Raw genomic sequence first — 20,508 nt, 5'->3', positions numbered from 1 at the left:
CCAAGCAGCCCAAAATTTTAAAAAATAATAAGATAAATTTATTTTTAAAAAAATCTTCCAAGAGGAAGAATTTTTCAGATACATACATTCATTTTGGGTGACTTCAGGGAAAGAAAGACTGAGATAAAAGAGACCACACCATGGCAAGGTAGGTTCAGAAGTAGAGATTAAACATTTAGAAATTTTTATGGGAAATTCCCTGACAGTCCAGTGGTTAGGACTCAGGACTCGGCGCTTTCACTGACGAGGGCACAGGTTCAATCCCTGGTCAGGGAACTAAGATCCCACAAGCTGCATGGTGTGGGGGGAGAGAGACAGAGAGAGAGAGAGAGAGAGAGAGAGAGAGAGAGAGAGAGAGAGAGAGAGGGAGGGAGGGAGGGAGGGAGGGAGGGAGGGAGGGGGAGAGAGAGAGAGGGAGGGAGGGAGGGGGAGAGAGAGAGAGGGAGGGAGGGAGGGAAAAGAAAGAAAGAAAAAGGAAGGAAGGAAGGAAGGAAGGGGAAGAAGAGAAAGAAGGAAAGAAAGGAAGGAAGGAAGGAGGAAAGGGAGAGAGAGAGGGAGGGAGGGGGGAGGGGGAGAGAGAGAGAGAGACAAAGGGAGAAAGAAAGCGAGAAAGAGAAAAAGAAAGGAGGGAAGGAAGGAAGGGGGGGGAGAGAGAGAGAGAGAGAGAGAGGGAGAAAGGAAGAAAGACATTTTTATGGCAGATTGCCAGGAATTTTATGTCTGCTAAATCTAAGAATAAAGACCAGGACTTGTCTTTTTGACTGACTTTAAAATTTCATTTTTCTAACAAATTTTGCATTTTATAAAATGTCAGTGATTGATTAGAAATTTAAAAACCTCATCCTTGGGACCTCTCTGGCAGTCCAGTGGTTATGACTCCACGCTCCCAATGCAAGGGACCTGTGCTCAATCCCTGGTTGGGGAACTAAGATCCCACATACCACACAGTGTGGCCAAAATACAAAACAAAACAATAAAACAAACAAACAAAAAACTCATCCTTCCATGAAGCTGGGGAAGGAATGACCTAGAGCAGTAACTCTCAATGGAGAAAACCTGACCACTTCGGGGGTGGTTTTAGAAAACTGTGGGTCCTCTGGGGTGGGGGAAGAGGGCCTCACGAACACTGGACAGGCAGAGACCAGACATGTCACACATCCTGATTTGTGCAGGGCAACCTCACACAGTGGAGACACCCCAGCCCTGCACAGTTCTTCAAGGTCCTTGACATTCATATACACAAAAAGCCCAATTTTTCTAAGCATATACCCTAAGTATTTATTGCTCAGTTTTAATATATACTCTATCTTCCAAAACTGCAACCACCATGTAAATCAATATACAATTATATTTTGACCTGCTTATCACCACTATAGAAAATCGCTTAACTGAGAGCAACACAACGTTGAGTCGCCCATGTCATACCTGTATATTATCAGCACCAGTACTGGTCTGCTGAGGATTAGTCTATAATAATACAAGTACGGTACAAGTACTTGATTATTTCACTATGCCTCAAGCTCTGGTCATGCCCAAGTGTTTATGTACTGAAAAATTATTTTGTATAAACTATTTCCCTTTTATTTCTTCTTTCTGGTATCACTAGGATATTATACTGATTTTTAAATTTTACATATTTTAAAGTATTTAAATACATATATAATTATATTTTCTGTGAATTTCACTTCAGGACTGTAATTGGGACATTAGAAAATGCTTGTTAAAAAGAGGGCGCAGGGGCTTCCCTGGTGGCGCAGTGGTTGGGAGTCTGCCTGCCAATGCAGGGGACACGGGTTCGAGACCTGGTCCAGGAGGATCCCACATGCCGCGGAGCAACTGGGCCCGTGAGCCACAACTACTGAGCCTGCGCGTCTGGAGCCTGTGCCCCGCAACAAGCGAGGCCGCGACAGTGAAGGGCCCGCGCACCGCGATGAAGAGTGGCCCCCGCTTGCCACAACTGGAGAGAGCCCTCGCGCAGAAACGAGGACCCAACACAGCCAAAAATAAATAAATTAAAAAAAAAAAAAAAAAAAAAAGAGGGTGCAGGGGGATTCCCTGGTGTTCCAGTGGTTAAGACTCGGGCTTTCACTGCCGTCGACCCAGTTTCAATCCCTGATCGGGGAACTAAGATCCCACAGGCTGTACAGTGCGGCCAAAAAAAATAAAATAAAATAAGCAATAAAAGCAAGCAAGCAAACAACAAAAAAAGAGGGTGCAGGTCTGAGGGTTGAAAATGCAAGTCTCTTTTTTTAAATATCTCAGTGTTCATTATAGGTCAAACATAGTAAGAAATTATAGTATATCTAAATAAAAACATACTGATGAAGTTAGTGGTCCAAGTCACAAACAGACTTGCAGGGGAATTGAGAGGTCACATTCTTATTTTTACATATGAGATGACAGAACTACTGCAGTTTAAAAAGGGGGCTTCAGGGTCAGGTTGCCTGGTCTGAATCCCACTCATCCAATGTTAGCTGTAAAACCTAGGCAAGTCTCGCCATTTCTCAGCTACCTCCCCTCCACCCCCCTAAAGTCAGGATAGCACTATTTCCTTTCGATATCTAGGGTTGACTGGATGAATCAAATGAGACTCCTGAAGAGTTTAGCATCCTGCCCTGCCCATGGTCAGGGCCCCCCACGTGTATGCTACTAAGTTGATCTAAAACTTAAAGGCAGAGTAGTAAAGAAAAGAGGGGAATAAGAGCTAGGAATGTAATTGTGAGCCTAAAAATGAGTGAAAATGGACAAATCAAATATAGGACTTGTTAAAAAGAAAAAAGACTGAAATATCAATTCACTACCATCAATCCAACTAAGCTAATGAAACGATTTTAATTCTTTTTATACACACTTGTACATGGAGGAAGAGTGACACAAAACAACATTAGGCCAAGAAAGAATCTATCAAGATGAACACTGATCTCTATTTGGGTTATGGTCATGCTCTGAAAAGCATCACATGACTTCATCAGTTCAACTAATGCTTACTGAACACCTCCTTTTGTGTGTAAGAACCAACAACTGAGGAATCCTGAGAAGATGTCAGTGCACGTATACTACACATCTAGGGAAGACCACAGAAAATTACAGCCTTTCTCATCCCCACATGAGAGTAACTCTAAATAGTAAGACTGTATTGTTGGGTAAGACCAAGTAGGCCATTCAGCAATACAAAAGTACAAAAGGGAAAAAAATACCCCGAGTACTGAGGCAACCCTGCCTCTCTGGTTGCTGATGCTAAAATTAGAAACAGGATTAAGAGTGCCCTGCCATTCCCAGTTGGTTTACTGTTCTAAACCCCCTGCCTGGGGACTTCTCCCTCCCGCATGTTAACCCTGAATATTTTGTTCATTAATGTCAGAGGTGGGAAGCAATAGGAAGAGAGCAAAAAATGAAGGCTTTTATAAATTTAAATGTGAAATTATCTCTCTTTTAGCATTACACACACATCTCCAGTACTGGATCACATGGACAGTTTGAATACAAGCTTCTTTTTGTAAATGATAGCTAAGTGCCTGCTCAGCCTTAATTCAACCAAGGGTTACCTATGAGAAAAAAAAAAAAAAACCTTAAAGCAAGTTACTTAATAGTTGCTCTATTCTTAAGAAATAAATGATTCGGGCTTCCTTGGTGGTGCAGTGGTTGAGAATCTGCCTGCCAATGCAGGGGACACGGGTTCAAGCCCTGGTCTGGGAATATCCCACATGCCGCGGAACAACTGGGCCCGTGAGCCACAACTACTGAGCCTGGGCGTCTGGAGCCTGTGCTCCGCAACAAGAGAGGTCGCAACAGTGAGAGGCCCGCACACCGCGATGAAGAGTGGCCCCCGCTCGCCGCAACTAGAGAAAGCCCACGCACAGAAACGAAGACCCAACGCAGCCAAAAATAAATAAATAAACAAATAAATAAAAATAGAAATAAAAAAAAGAAATAAATGATTCAATATCATTTACTTCTCAAGAGATAATTTCACCTCTTGAAATTTCAAAGTAACAAGAAAACTATAAACTGAGTGGGGATAGTCTACCCTGTTTCTCCCATGGAATGGTGATAAAATCTGGACAGAATGTATGACGCAACTATTTGAAGACTCTGAAAAGTATATGAGGGACTTCCCTGGTGGCGCAGTGGTTAAGAATCCGCCTGCCAATGCAGGGGACACGGGTTCCAGCCCTGGTCTGGGAAGACCCCACATGCCACGGAGCAACTCAGCCTGTGCACCACAACTACTGAGCCTGCGCTCTAGAGCCCGCGAGCCACAACTACTGAAGTCCACGCGCCTAGAGCTCGTGCTCCACAACAAGAGAAGCCACCACAATGGGAAGCCCGCATGCCGCAACGAAGAGTAGCCCCCACTCGCCACACCTAGAGAAAGCCTACGTGCAGCAACGAAGACCCAACGCAGCCAAAAATAAATTTTAAAAGAATAAATTAATTTTTTTAAAAAAAGAAAAGTAGATGATAGCAGGTGGAGCGGGGAATTTAAAGTACCACCAAACGTGAGATGATTTATTCTGCCCTTCTTCCCTCTGGTATGCCGCAGCCTGGACTTGGGGCAGTTTAAAACTTGGAAATTGTTACTGAGCACAGACAGAACTCGAGGAGAAGTCCTGTAGCTCTGGCTTGAAGAGCAGGAAAGGGGTACCTAAAACTCTGATGAAGGGGAAGAACTATGGTTCCAAGGGGGTGGGTTGAATCCTATTGCTTTTTTGCCCCTGTCTTCCTGCCACTTAGCCCCAGACATGAGTGCAGTCATGAGAAGTGCACAACCAAGCAGGGTAACTAAGGCCCTATCTTTTCTGGCTGAAGAACCAGAAAGAGAAGCCCTTGGGAATCAAAGTACTAATCAGATCATGCAAAGGGAGGAGCTCAGGAAAGCAACTGCATGAAGTTGTTTAGGAAATCCTGGATTTAGCTCCAATATGCACATGCTTGCATCAGAAAACAAACAGCATACCCAAGACTTTGAGAGCAGAACCATGGGAGAGATCATCACCCAGGTCCCAAACTGGCCACCACTGAGTGCTGTTACACACATGAGACAGATCCAAAGAGTACTTCAAAGGCTTCAAAAATGAAGTGAAATTGGAACCATAATCCACAGAAGGCTGGCTGCAACTTGCAGCCTGAAGCCAATTGGGTCAAATTGTATTCTAAAATGAAATTATCAACATTCTCCATAGGATTTGAACCAAGATCCAGAGTCTCATAATATTATATTCAAAATGTTCAAGGTACAATCCAAAATTACTTATATAAAGAGCTAGGAAAATCTCACGTCGTAGGGGATAAGGTAATCAACAAATGCAAATGCCAAGAATGACACAGATGTTGGAAATATCTGACAGACTTTAAAGAAACTATTATAAAAATGTTCCACAAAGGGTGAGCACTCTTGAAAAGAACAGAAAGAAAATGTCCAAGAAACAGTAGGTATAAAAGAAATAAAAATTTAGAACCAAAACACAATAACCCTAAATAAACTCACTGGATGAACAAAACAGCTGACTGGAAACAACAAAGGAAATTGTCACTGCTCACGAAGACAGATCAATAGCAATTATTCAATCTGAACAACTGAGAGAAAAAATGTACAGACGCTCGAAGCCCTGTGGGAAAATACCAAAAGCCTAATTTACGTTATCGGTATCTCAGAAAGACAGGAAAAAGGAAAAATATTTGCTGAACATATCTTTGAATAAATGGTTACTGAAGTGCTCGCTTCGGCAGCACATATACTAAATATTGGAACAACACAGAGAAGATTAGCATGGCCCCTGTGCAAGGATGACACACAAATCCGTGAAGCGTTCCATATTTCTTAAAGACCTAAATGTAAGGCCAGACACTATAAAACTCTTAGAGGAAAACATAGGCAGAACACTCTATGACAAAAATCACAGCAAGATCCTTTATGACCCACCTCCTAGAGAAATGGAAATAAAAACAAAAAGAAACAAATGGGACCTAATGAAACTTAAAAGCTTTTGCACAGCAAAGGAAACCGTAAACAAGATGAAAAGACAACCCTCAGAATGGGAGAAAATATTTGCAAACGAAGCAACTGACAAAGGATTAATCTCCAAAATATACAAGCAGCTCATGCAGCTCAGTACCAAAAAACAAACAACCCAATCCAAAAATGGGCAGAAGACCTAAATAGACATTTCTCCAAAGAAGACATACAGATTGCCAACAAACACATGAAAGGATGCTCAAAATCACTAACCATTAGAGAAATGCAAATCAAAACTACAATGAGCTATCACCTCACACCGGTCAGAATGGCCACCATCAAAAAATCTACAAACAATAAATGCTGGAGAGGGTGTGGAGAAAAGGGAACCCTCCTGCACTGTTGGTGGGAATGTAAATTGATACAGCCACTATGGAGAACAGTATGGAGGTTCCTTAAAAAAATAAAATTAAAACGATCATATGACCCAGCAATCCCACTACTGGGCATATACCCTGAGAAAACCCTATTTCAAAAAATGTCCTAAATGTCCTAAATGTCCATCGACAGATGAATGGATAAAGAAGATGTGGCACATATATACAATGGAATATTACTCAGCCATAAAAAGAAACAAAATTGAGTTATTTGAAGTGAGGTGGATGGACCCAGAGTCTGTCATACAGAGTGAAGTAAGTCAGAAAGAGAAAAACAAATACCATATGCTAACACATATATATGGAATCTAAAAAAAAAAATGGTTCTGATGAACATAAGGGCAGGACAGGAATAAAGATGGAGACAGAGAGAATGGACTTGAGGACACGGGGAGGGGGAAGGGTAAGCTGGGGTGAAGTGAGAGAGTAGCACTGACATATATACACTACCAGATGTAAAATAGATAGCTAGAGTAGCATTGACATATATACACTACCAGATGTAAAATAGATAGCTAGTGGGAAGCAGCCGCATAGCACAGATGAGCTCAGTGCTTTGTGACCACCTAGAGGGGTGGGATAGGGAGGGTGGGAGGGAGATGCAAGAGGGAGGGGATATGGGGATATATGTATGCATATAGCTGATTCACTTTGTTATACAGCAGAAACTAACACAACATTGTAAAGCAATTATACATCAATAAAGATGTTAAAAAATATATATATGGTTACTGAAGATTCCCCAAATTTGGCAAAAGATATAAACCTATAGATTGAAAAAGTTCAGTGAACCCCTGTGAGATAATAGAAAATACATATATTGGTCTCCCAGCCTCAACCCCTCCTCTTCCTGGCACAGAACTCCTAAAATTCTTGTAATTTCCTAAGTGATAAGAGCACTAGGTGTATCTCCTGTTCTACTGAGGAAACTCTAGGTAGGTTCTTGGATGGCTCCTGGCTGGGAGCTGGTCACCAGAAAGACCAAGCCATGATCAGAAGCCTGGAATTTTCAGCCCCGTCCCCTGTCCTCCGGAGAGGGGAGAGGTGCTGGAAATGGAGTTAATAATTGATCATGCCTACAAGAAGAAGCCTCCATAAAATCCCAAGAGTAGGGGGTTCAGAGAGCTTAAAGGTGGGTGAACACATCCACATAGGGAGGGTGAGGTACCCCAACTCCACAGGGACAGAAGCTCCTGCACTCAGGACTCTCCCAGACCTCGCCTTATATATCTCATCTGGCTGATCATCTGTATTTTTTATTATATCCTTTAATAAACTGGTAAATGTAAGTAAATGCTGCCCTCAGTTTTGTAAGCCACTCTAGCAAATCAGTCAAACCCAAGGAGCGAGGTCTTTGGAACCTTCTATCTATAGCTGGTTGGTCAGAAGCACAGGTGATGGTAACCCAGGCTTGTGACTGACACATGCAAGGCGAGGGCAGGGTGTAGTCTTCTGGGACTACTGAGACCAGAGGCCCTTAACCTGTGGGACCTAACATTATCTCCAGGTAGAAAGTGTTAAAAATTCAGTTAAAATTGTAGGACACCCAGCTGGTGTTGCAGAGGATTGCTTGTTGAAGGGAAACATCTCCACACATTGGGTGACCAGAGTGACAGAAGTGAAGTGTTCTGAGTAATAAAGGAGACACACAGGAAAAAAAAAAACACACATAATAGGAAAGAACTGGGTTTTTCCCAACACGGGGAAAACTAGGTTCTTTCCCTTTACAACCTCAAACAAGATAAACCCAAAGAAATCTATCTCCAGACATATCAGAAACTAACTGTTGAAAATCAAAGACAAAGAAAAACCTTGAAAGCAGCCAGAGAAAAATAACACATTACTTACAGGAAAGTGGTTCTCAACTGGGGATTATGTTGTCCCCAAGAGGATATTTGACAATGTCTGTTGACATTGTTGATGATCACAACTTGGGGAGGCAGGGAGCTGCTGGTATCTAGTAGGTAGAGACTAAGGATGCTAATAATGAGCCTACAAAACGCAAGTATGTGCTGCCTTTAAGAAACTCATTCAGGGCTTCCCTGGTGGTGCAGTGGTTGGGGGTCTGCCTGCCAGTGCAGGGGATGCGGGTTCGAGCCCTGGTCTGGGGGGATCCCGCATGCCGCGGAGCAGCTGGGCCCGTGAGCCACAATTGCTGAGCCTGCGCGTCTGGAGCCTGTGCTCCGCAGCAGGGGAGGCCGCGGTGGTGAGAGGCCCGCGCACCGCGATGAGGAGTGGCCCCCGCTTGCTGCAACTGGAGAGAGCCCTCGCACAGAAACGAAGACCCAACACAGCCATAAATTAATTAATTAATTAATTTTTTTAAAAAATTTGGAAAAAAAAAAAAAAGAAACTCATTCAAACTATAATGTTACAAATAACCTCAAGGTAAAAAAATGATGTAATAAGATATCATGCAAACACTAATGAAAAGAAAGCTGAAGTGGTATTTAATCTCAAAGTAGACTTCAGAGCAAAGAAAGCTAACAGTGATAAAGAAGGACATTACATCATAGCAATCCTAAGTGTATATAGACCTAACAACAGAGTTTCAAAATACATGAAACAAAAACTAACAGAACTGAAAAGAGAAATAGACAAATCTATGATTATACTGAGAGATTTCAATACTCCACTCTCAGGAGTGGATGGAACAAGACACCAAAAATCACCAAGTACACAGAAGAACTGAACAGTATCAACCAACTGGACAAACACGCTACCCAACATGAAACATTTCCCAAGATATACTGTATCTGTCTAAAACAAAGATATAAAACAAGTAACAACAGATTTTAAGGAAATATAAACATATAAGGTATGTTTACCAACCATAATGGAATTAAACTAGAAGTTAATAACAAAAAGATAACTAGAAAATCTCCAATTATTTGGAAATTTAAACTACATAGTCCAAAAAAAAAAAAAAAATCCACAGGTCAAAGAGGAAGTCTCAAGGGAAATTAGAAAATATTTTGAACTGAACAAAAAATTTAAAAAATATACCAAGATTTATGGGATTAAGTGCCTTAAAGGGAAATTCATAGCATCATATGTTTACATTAGAAAAAAAAAGATGTTGTGGTCATCCATGTACAATGCTTGGTGTCAGTCTATTTATCTCTTGTAAAAATTAAAAAAATAAATAAATAAATAAAAATAAAAATAAAAAGAGGCATTTGGAGCCTGTGTGAAGACAAAAAAAAAAAAGAAAAAAAAGAAAGGTCTCCTATTAATAACCCAAGCTTCCACCTTAAAAAACTAGCAAAAGGAAGCACAAAATAAACCCAAAACAAGCAGAATAAATAAAATACTGAAGAGCAAAATCAATGAAAAGAAAGAAAGAAGGTAAAGATCAATGAAACCAAATGCTGTTTCTTTGGAGGAAAATAAATAAATAAATAAAACGGATAAACCTCTGGCCAGACTGACAAAGATGATGAGAGAGAAAAAAAGAGAGAGAGAGAAAAAAAGAGAGAGCGAGAGAGAGCGAGAGATCACAAATTACCAATATCAGGAACAAAGGAGATAACACTATAGACCCCAAAGTCAATTAAAACATAATGAGGGAGTACTGCAAAACTTTATGCACCTCTATTCAACAACTTGGATGAAATGAACCAATTTTTCAGAAACTACGAATCACCAAAACTACGCAAGATAAAATAGCCAAAAAAGCCCTGTAACTATTTTAAAAGACTGAATTTGAGCTAAAAAAAAATAAGTCTTCTGAGGAAGAAATCTCTATGCTCAGGTGGTTTCACTGGCAAATGCTATCAAACATTTAAAGAAATAACACCTACTCAGCACAACCTCTTCCAGAACACATAAGCAAGCACTTCACAAGACAGTTTGAGGCTGTACTACCCTGATAACAAAGTCAAAGACAATACAAAAAAATAAAACTACAAACAAATATCCCTAATCAAGAGAAATACAGTAAGTCGTCAACCAAAAAGTGAGCAAGTTGAATCAAGGAATACGTTCAAAGAATAAAACGCCACAACCAAGTGGAATTTATCACAGGAATGTAAGACTGGTTCAATATTTGAAGAACAATGTAATCCATTGTAGTAACAGCCTAAAACAAATGTATGATCATATCAATTTATGCAGAAAAAGCATTTGACACAAACCAACATTCACTCATTATAAAGATGGTCAGCAAACTAGGAATATAAAGAATATCTTCAACCACATAAAGGGCATCTACAAAAACCCTACAGCTAACATTTTACTTAAAGGTCAAAGACTGGATGTTTTCTCACAAAGGGTAAGAAAAAGGCAACCATGTCTACTCTCATTCAAAGAACTCGGCAGTGTAACAAGGCAAGAAAAGGGAACAAAAGGCATATAGATTGGAAAAGAAGTGAAACTATGCCAACTTGCAATGACATGATTGTCTAAGTAGAAAATTTCACACAATCTATTAAGAAAACAAACTTTTAGGGAAATTCCCTGGCGGTCCAGGGGTTAGGACTCAGAGCTTTCACTTCCAGGGCCCGGGTTCAATCCCTGCTCAGGAAACTGAAGTCCCAAGCCTTGCAGAGCAGCCAACAAAATATAACAAAACATTTTTTTAAAAAAACTTTTAGAACGAATTAGTTTAGCATCAGTGTAAATATACTTAACACTGCTGAACAATATGCTTTAAAATGGTTAGTATGGTGAATTTTATGTGTACTTTACAGTTTAAAATAAAAAATCATTTATAACAGCAGGCCCCCCAATTTAAATACATAGGTGTGAATCTCACAAAACACATGTAGGACTTGTTGACTTCCAGCAGAATTTTTAGAACCAAAAACTGGTTCTAAAATATATATGGAAAGGCAAAGTAACTAGAATAGCTATAACAATTTGAAAAAGAATAAGGTTAGAAGAATAACACTACCCAATTTTAAGACTTACTATTTAAAGCCACAGCTGCCAAGAAAGTATAGTATTGACAAAGAGATAGACATATAAATCAATGGAGCAGAATAGAATCCAGAAATATTCACACAAACATGGCCAAATGATTTGTGACAAAAATGCAAAGGCAATTCAATGGAGAAAGGACAGTCTTTTCAACACACTGTGTTGGATTAACTAGACATCGATATGCAAAAAAATGTGTCTGCCTAAGCCTCACACATTATACAAAAATTAATACAAAATGCATCATAGGTCTAAACGTAAAACATAAGGCTAGGGACTTCCCTGGTGGCACAGTGGTTAAGAATCTGCCTGCCAATGCAGGGGACGCGGGTTCGAGCCCTGGTCCGGGAAGATCCCACATGCCACGGAGCAACTAAGCCCGTGCGTCACAACTACTGAGCCTGTGCTCTAGAGCCCGCAAGCCACAACTACTGAGCCCGCACGCCTAGAGCCCGTGCTCTGCAACAAGAGAAGCTACCACAATGAGAAGCCCACACACCGCAATGAAGAGTAGCCCCTTCTGGCCGCACCTAGGGAAAGCCCGCGTGCAGTAACGATGACCCAATGCAGCCAAAAATAAATAAATAAATAAATAAATTTAGATTTAAAAAAAAAAAAAGGCTATAAAACTTCACAACAGGAGAAAACTTTCATAGGCTAGATTTAAGTATAGAGTTTTTAGACAACACACCAAAAGTACTATGCAAAAAGGGGGGATGGTCGAAGTAAATAAATTGGACTTCATTAAAGTTTAAAACTTTTGTTCTGATAAAGAAAATGATAAGGGAATGGGAAGAATTACTGATCAGGAGAAAATATCTGCAAATCACATAGTTGACTAAGGACTTGTATCCATGACAGATGAAGAACTCTCAAAACCAAATAATAAGAAAACAACCCAATTAAGTAGCAAAAGAGGTAACCAGACATTTCAAAGAGAATATGCAGAAGATAATTAGTACATGAAAAAATGCTCAACATCATTAGCCATTACAGAAATGTAAATAAAACCAAAATGAGATACCACTACACACCTATCAGAGTATCTAAAATCAAAAACATCAACAATACCAAATGCTGGTGATGACGCTGACCATCTGCATCACTGAAAAGTTACTGGTGGAACATATACACTACCAAACGTAAAACAGATAGCTAGTGGGAAGCAGCCGCATAGCACAGGAAGATCAGCTCGGTGCTTTGTGACCACCTAGAGGGGTGGGATAGGGAGGGTGGGAGGGAGGGAGACGCAAGAGGGAAGAGATATGGGAGCATATGTATATATATAACTGATTCACTTTGTTATAAAGCAGAAACTAACACACCATTGTAAAGCAATTATACTCCAATAAAGATGTTAAAAAAAAATTACTGGTGGGAATGTAAAAATGGTACAGCCACTTTGGAGATGAGTTTGTCAGCTTCTTATAAAGTTAAACATATTTATCATATGATACACACCAACTCTTTATTTGTTGGCGGGGGCAGGTGGATATGACTCCACAAGGTTATCATGGGGGTGTTTTTTTTGGTGCAATAGGATTACCCTATATCCTGACTGCGATGGCAGAACACAAATATATACATGTTAAAACTCAAAGAAATTTCTACCCCCAAAAAAGTCCATTTTCAAGCATATTTAATTCCATACTTTTTTTTATAATAAGCTAGTTGGCAGGAAGACATCAAGAACATGATAGACACCACTGTTAAGCAATTATACTCCAATAAAGATGTTAAAAAAAAAAAACATGATAGAGTCATAAAGAAAAACAACAAGACTAACATCTTCCTCACCCTGTAACCCAAGTCTCTATAACATACTGTCCTGTCTGAATCCTGAAGACTCCCTTTTTCTAGGATGAACAAACCAGGGGCCCCCAGTTTATCTGAATGGCATGCCACTTCCAATGGATTTCAATACTCATTTATTTTGAAGGATGTTAAGAGAGATTTCCTATCTAGTAGTTTACCTGTATCTGACAGAGTATTGTAAGCTTTCCTGACCATCAATCTTTTTTTTTTTTTTTAATAACTTTATTTATTTATCTTTGACTGTGTTGGGTCTTCGTTGCTGCGCGCGGCTTTCTCTAGTTGCGGCGAGACGGGGCTACTCTTCACTGCGGTGCACACACGTCACATTGTGGTGGCTTCTCTTGTTGCAGAGCATGCGCTCTAGGCGTGTGGGCTCAGTAGTTGTGGCTCGCGGGTTCTAGAGCGCAGGCTCAGTAGTTGTGGCACACGGGCTTAGCTACTCCACGGCATGTGAGATCTTCCCCAACCAGGGCTCGAACCCGCGTCCCCTGCACTGGCAGGCGGATTCTTAACCACTGCACCACCAGGGAAGCCCCTGACCATCAATCTTAAAGCTTCTTCTTTAAAATCAGGCTTATTTCCCTCCATTTTCTTCTTGGACTCAGTAACTTATCCCTATTTTGGTTATCAAATGAGCCCTATATTCATCCCTAAAATACACTCAATCTTAGTTTCCAATCAAAGTATTTAAGTTAAATCCCCTTACAGAGAAGGAAAAGGGTCTCAATGATGAAGACAGAGCTCCTGTGAAGAAGGTAAAAAAATAAAAGTTACCTACAAACCTATCACACCACTGTTAGTGTTTTGACTTTTGCCCTTCTGGGCTTGTCCTTTTATGTGTGTTCTTAAACGGTTTATATGAGTAAATTAAACATTCTTAATTTTTTCAGTATTTTGAAATAGTTGACTCATTTTCTCGTTAGACTGAAGTTTTCACTATTGTTTTTGTTTGTTTGTTCGTTTTTTGTTTCTTTATTTTTTTGGCCACACCGTGTGGCTTGTGGGATCTTAATTCCCTGACCAGGGATTGAACCCAGGCCACCACAGTTAAAGTGCCGAGTGCTAACCACTGGACCGCCAGGGAATTCCCTTCACTTCTTTAAAGAAGAAACCCTCACTGTGGCACCCTCACTGGGGCGGGGGGGGGGGGGGGGAGAGACACAAATGTCCCATTAAATTAAAGGTTAACTCTCACACCTCATTTTGATATCCACTGAGTTTGATCCACTATTGTCCACATCACAGTGTTAATAGAATAAAACTCATATTTGATTCAGTTCAACTGCTGTCTAATAGGCGTCACAAGAAGTAAAAACTTCAGTGTGGGACTCGGAGTTCTGTTTTGTTTAAATGTACTTCTGTGCTTTCAAAAACAGGAAGAAAAAAAAGTTGAGAGGGAGAGAAAAGGGAAGCATATAGGAGGGCAAGAAGCACCATGCCGTTTCCCCCCCCACTTTGCCCTATGCATCTCTTCCATTTGGCTATTCCTGACTTGGATCCTTCATAATAAACTGGTAACAGTAGCAAGAGGTAGGAGCAAGAAGCAGAGGTAGAGAGGAGAGGGAGAGCCCAAAGTACTGTGTAGGACACAAGGGTGATTTTTAACCTTATTCCTAAGTCATCTTTGATCCCACCAGAGTTTTTGTTTTTTGTTTTGGGGTGTTTCTTTTTTTCTTGGCCTCCTTTATCAACTTGTGCTACTTGGTAGTCTACTTGGTTTATAAATGCCTTCTTCTAAACTACCTGAATGCCCTTCTAGAATAAAGTGTATGATTACAATTCGACTTGTTATTCTACCACTCATTCTTCGAAAAGTTTTATGCCAAGTGATGCCAGGCACTGAGGATAAGATAAGTCTCCTGTGGCATAAGAAACACATATTTGGTCTTTGCCCCTGGTTCCTGACACAGAGCTCCTAAATCCCATAGAGTTTCCTGAATGATAGGAGTGACAGGAGTGTCTTTTATTCTGACGAGGCAACTCTCAGTGGGCCCCTAGATAGCTTCAGGATGAAGGTCTGGTCGTCAGAAAGACTAAGGCATGATTGGAGGTTTGGAACTTACATCCTCACTTCTCCACTTCTGGAGAAGAAGAGAGGGGCTGGAGACTGAGTTAATCACTAATGGCCAGTGATTTAAACAATCACACATATGTACGGAAGTCTCCATAGAAACCTAAAAAGACTGGGTTCGGACAGCTTCTGGGCTGGTGAATATGTGGCAATGTGGGGAGAACGGGAAACGTGGAGAGAGCACGGAAGCTCCACGCCCCTTTCCCGTACCTTACCCTATGCACCTCTTCCACTTGGCTGTTCCTGAGTTGTACTCTTTATAGTAAATTATAGTAGTAGTAAGTAAGGCACTTTTCCTGAGTTCTGTGAGCCATTCTAGTGAATTATCAAAGGGGAGTGGGGGCATTGTGGGACCCTCCATCCAGACTTATAGTCAGCCAGGTACAAGTGTGAGGAGCCTTGGCATCCCACTGCACCTGGCACCTGAAATGAGGGCAGTCCTGCGAGACGGAACCCTTAACCTGTGGCGTCTGACACTAAATCCCATAGTTAGCATCAGAACTGAATTGAATTGTAGGACACCTAGTTGTTGTTGGAGGGTCGGAGAAGTGGTATTGGAGAAGACACCATGTATCTGATATCAGAAACGCTGTCAATGAAAATGACAAAGGTCCTCTCTCTCGATGTTCTCAATCAAGCCAACAAGGCTCTTACTTCACACTTAGGTTACCATTTTGCACAGAAAAGAACAAGGGTAATAAGTATTTTTAAGGCTCTTGAGAGTTTAAAACAAAGATCTATTGGATCCTGTGCAGAAAAAAGATTTAAAGTTTAAAAATGTTCTAAGTTTTTTAAAAGTCACTTTGTTTGCCTGTTTGGCCATGGAGCATTGAAGTTTGGATAACTATTACATTATCTCCCACCCCCTAGTAGTTAACTTCTTTTCCTCTCAGTCTTTATTCATGGGATCGCACTTATTCCTAATCGCCAATCTAAACAGAAACAGATTGGTGCTTTGTGACTATCTAGATGGGTGGCATGGGGTGGGAGGGAGGGGATATAGGTATACATACAGCTGATTCACTTCATTGTACAGCAGAAACTAACACAACACTGTAAAACAATTTTACTCCAATTAAAAAAAAAAAAAGAGGAAGAGACACAGGGATGTGTGCACACAGAGGACAGGCCATGTGAGGACACAGTGACAAGGCAGTCACCTGAAAGCCAAAGAGAAAGGCAAGAAACCAATCCTGTTGACACCTTGATCTTGGACTTCCGGACTCCAGAACTGTGAGAGAATAAGCTTCTCTTGTTTAAGTCAAAAAAAAAAAAAAAAAAAAAAAAAGCCAGAAACAGAGATTTACCAATTATTTCTTCTTTAATCTCCCATGACTTCAAGTAAATACTGCTGAAACCAGAAACCTCTTTTTTTATGACCTTTCCTATTTACAACCATAAGTAATCTGTTTGTGGTTGTGGATAGTTTAATGTAATTCAGACAGAAAGGACCAATTGTTTTCATTTGAAGAGTTACAGGACTCATTTGCAGATTATGAAATGGAAAGAGCAATTTCACAACTTGGCACTAACACAGAATCTTAAAATTAGTGCTCAGGCACCTCTAAAGATGATTTTAAAGCTTGAGAACACACAACAGTAGCCCTCCATGGCCACCCCTCCATAGGCTGCTTGCGCCTACAGGCTGTTTTTCCCATTTACCACTGGTGAGATGCTTTAAATGGTTGACGTACGACTGACTCCTCTACAGGGTGGTGGCCATGGGTAGAGGAAAGCGCACCAAAGGCAGCATGGGGTGGGGGTGGGGGGACCTTAAGGACACCGGGTGTCCTGTGGCCAGAGAGCAAATGAATGAAGGGAGGAGAATGAAGGATAACCTCAAGGCTAAGCCCACATGACCTAAGTCATATTAAATTTCACAGAGAAAGCAAAGCGATGATTCAAGAGGGAAAAAAAAAATCGGTTTTAGACAGCTTAAATTCAGTGGGTATTCAAGTGAATGTTTGCTTCCAAGTAGAAAGCAAAAACAAAAACAGTAGGAACAAATGGAACTTCTAAGAGAGGAAAAACAAAGAGTGCACAGAAATGTTCACATTTAAGAATGGAGAAGCACATGTTGGGGAATAATACACAAGAGTAACCATGACTAAAACCTGCAGGGGAAGGAACTGAGGGCATAAACGCTGCCAAGAAAATGAACAACCGGGACTTCCCTGGTGGTCCAGACTCTGCGCTCCCAGTGCAGGGGGCCCAGGTTCAATCCCTGGTCAGGGAACTAGAACCTGCATGCCGCAACTAAAAGATCCCGCACACAGCAACGAACATCCCGCCTGCCACAACTAAGACGTGGCGCAGCCAATTAATTAATTGATTAATTAATCTTTTTAAAAAAGAAAGAAAACGAACAACCAAGGAAATGCCAACACATGTGGTCCCAAGAGGAGCATGATCACACTGTGATCTCTAAATACCATTTCCCAAGAAAGCAGGCCTTTTGAAGAAAGGGCCGATTCCACTCCTTGAAACAGGAAATGTACATGACAAACCTGGAATTTCTTTCTTTCTTTCTTTCTTTTTTAATTAATTTATTTATTTATTTTTGGCTGTGTCGGGTCTTCGTTTCTGTGCGAGGGCTTTCTCCAGTTGCCGCGAGCGGGGGCCACTCTTCATCGCGGTGCGCGGGCCTCTCACTGTCGCGGCCTCTCTCGTTGCGGAGCGCAGGCTCCGGACGCGCAGGCTCAGTAGTTGTGGCTCACGGGCCCAGCTGCTCCGCGGCATGTGGGATCTTCCCAGACCGGGGCTCGAACCTGTGTCGCCTGCATTGGCAGGCAGATTCTCAACCACTGCGCCACCAGGGAAGCCCAAACCTGGAATTTCTTAAACCAACAATCAAGGAAGCCATCAACTACTGAGGAAGCGTCAAAAGGACAGGCCTCTCAGGATAGGATAATTTCAGTATCAATAAGAATGATTCCAGGGACTTCACTGGTGGCGCCGTGGTTAAGAATCCGCCTGCCAATGCAGGGGACATGGGTTCGAGCCCTGGTCCGGGAAGATCCCACATGCCGCGGAGCAACTAAGCCCGTGCACCACAACTACTGAGCCTGTGCTCTAGAGCCTGCGCACCACAACTACTGAGCCCATGTGCCACAGCTACTGAAGCCCGCGAGCCTAGAGCCCGTGCTCCACAACAAGAGAAGCCACCGCAATGAGAAGCCCACGCACTGCAACGAAGAGTAGCCCCACTTGCTGCAACTACAGAAAGCCCGTGTGCAGCAATGAAGACCCAACGTGGCCAAAAATAAATGAATAAATAATTAGTTAATTTAAAAAAGAATGATTCCAGTAATTCTGAAACCCAAGTATGTTTAAACTCATGAGCTCATAGTTACACAAAAACTCACTGATTTAAAAACAAAAACAACTCATTGGTTACCCTTGTAGGATGCCAAGGCACCCAATATTTATAAGGTAGTAAATAAGTGGAAAGAATCAAGTATTTTTCCTATCTCTCCTACACAAACTGTACTTCAGTAGAGTACTTCAATAGCTAGCAAGGACAAGTTCCTCTTTACAAACGCATTCCAACTAATACATGAAGAAATTGTAGAATTAGAGTATGACCATCCTGCAGCCACACGATGATGAATCTAAGCAATGATCAATGGCATTTCATAACCCAAAGACAGACATTATGTACCTCCTGATGTAAGAATACATCACCACCTATTACTTTGTCTTGTGCAAACAAACCAAAAGTGAACTTGAGTCTAATCCAAGTCCCACAAGGGTCAGAGGAACATGGTAAGTCACCACACATGGATGTAGTTCAGCAAAGTAAGAATGTGGAACATTCTGCAGAATAAACCAACTTCAACAAATACACTACATAACCCCCTCACAAAAAAAAAAAAAAAAAAAAAAGACGTACCTATTGATTAAATGTCTTGAAAAAGATCTTATTTGGATCCTGACTCAAATAATTTTTTTAAAAAAGATAATCAAGGAAATGATTAGATTTGATATGTGAGAGTTACTATTCATTTAATACATGAATTTTTTAAAGAGACTGTTATGGGTTGAACTGTGTCTTCCCCAAAATTCATAGGACGGAGTCTTAATTCCTAGTACCACAGCTTGACTGTATTTGGAGACAGGGTCTTTACAGAGGTAGTCAAGGTCATTAGGGTGGTCCCTAATCCAGTAGAGCCGGTGTCCTTATAAAAAAGAGAAATTTGGACACAGACACACACAGCAACAACACCACGTGAAGGGTGGATTTACACCGTCGCAAACCAAGGAACTACCCGAAGAGAGAGAGGCCTCAAACAAATCCTTCTCTCACAGCCCTCAGCAGGAACCAAACGTGCTGACATCTTGATATCAGACTTCTAGCCTCCAGAACTGTGAGATAAAGTTTGTTGTTTAAGCCACCCAGTTTGTGGTGTTTTGTTCAGCAGCCCTAGCAAACTAATTTGGAGACATTTAACTTTTAGAGATGCATTCAGTATTTACTGAATTAAGTGATGTGATGTCTAGGATGTATTTTATGTACAACAGTCTGGGAAAGGATGAAGAGGTTAGAGTTATTTTAAAAAAAAAAGAGACTGGCTATATATTGATAATGGTTGAAACTGAGTGTCGTTATATGAGCCTTTTTGTTTATGTTTGATATTTTTCATAATAAAAAGCTTAAATAAAGGGCATGGAGATCTTTGAGGTGACCATCCCAGAAGAACTATGAAGCACAGGACACAAAGTCCAGGCATTAAGTGCAAGGGCGTGGTAAACACGGGGAGAGAGCAGATTAGGACCAGAAATGCGTGCCTCGTACAACCACTCATCTAGGGGTCACAGGGAAACACTGGTATTCCCCAAACACCTTACACCAGCTCATCTCTCACGAGGCAAAGCCTGGCCCATCCCAGAGCGACGATGCATGAAGAACTCCACCATCCTCGGTTCTCTAAATGGAACAGTCAACCAATAACTTCCCCAAATAATCTGTCCAAGCCCATTCATCACTCATAACCACATATTTCCTCCAGACCTAGGGAGGATCCAGTTTCTACTGGGTTCACTGTCCAGCCTTCAGGGGCGTGGTGAAAGCAAATAAATGATGATAATTTTAAGAAATAGAAACTTACCTTTCAGGGGAAGTGTTCTGTTTGAGTAACCTGATTAAGAGCAGAAACTCTACCACTTTCCAGCTGCATGACCCTGGGCAAGTTACTTCACCTCTCTGACCTCAGCTGCCTCATCTGTAAAATGGGGACATGGGACTGTGGTGAAGATTAAAACAAGTTAATTCAGCACCCGGCACATTAGTGCTCAGTAAGAGTCAGCTA

General features: G+C 41.3%; 1 protein-coding gene and 1 non-coding gene across 2 annotated transcripts in view; one reads left to right on the top strand and one right to left on the bottom strand.

Annotated features, from left to right (window-relative positions):
• IGF2BP3 (insulin like growth factor 2 mRNA binding protein 3) overlaps nucleotides 1-20,508 on the bottom strand; it is a 147,024-nt gene that overhangs the window by 79,055 nt on the left and 47,461 nt on the right. The gene's annotated exons all lie outside the window — the stretch shown is intronic.
• LOC137768975 (U6 spliceosomal RNA) lies at nucleotides 5,715-5,822 on the top strand. The gene has a single exon (XR_011074894.1). It is a non-coding gene; the product is annotated as a U6 spliceosomal RNA (small nuclear RNA).

The sequence above is a fragment of the Eschrichtius robustus genome, chromosome 8 (assembly GCF_028021215.1).
Source record: "Eschrichtius robustus isolate mEscRob2 chromosome 8, mEscRob2.pri, whole genome shotgun sequence".
Classification (NCBI taxonomy): Eukaryota; Metazoa; Chordata; class Mammalia; order Artiodactyla; family Eschrichtiidae; genus Eschrichtius; species Eschrichtius robustus.
Note: the sequence above shows the minus strand (reverse complement) of the source record. Positions and strands in the feature narration are given on the sequence as shown.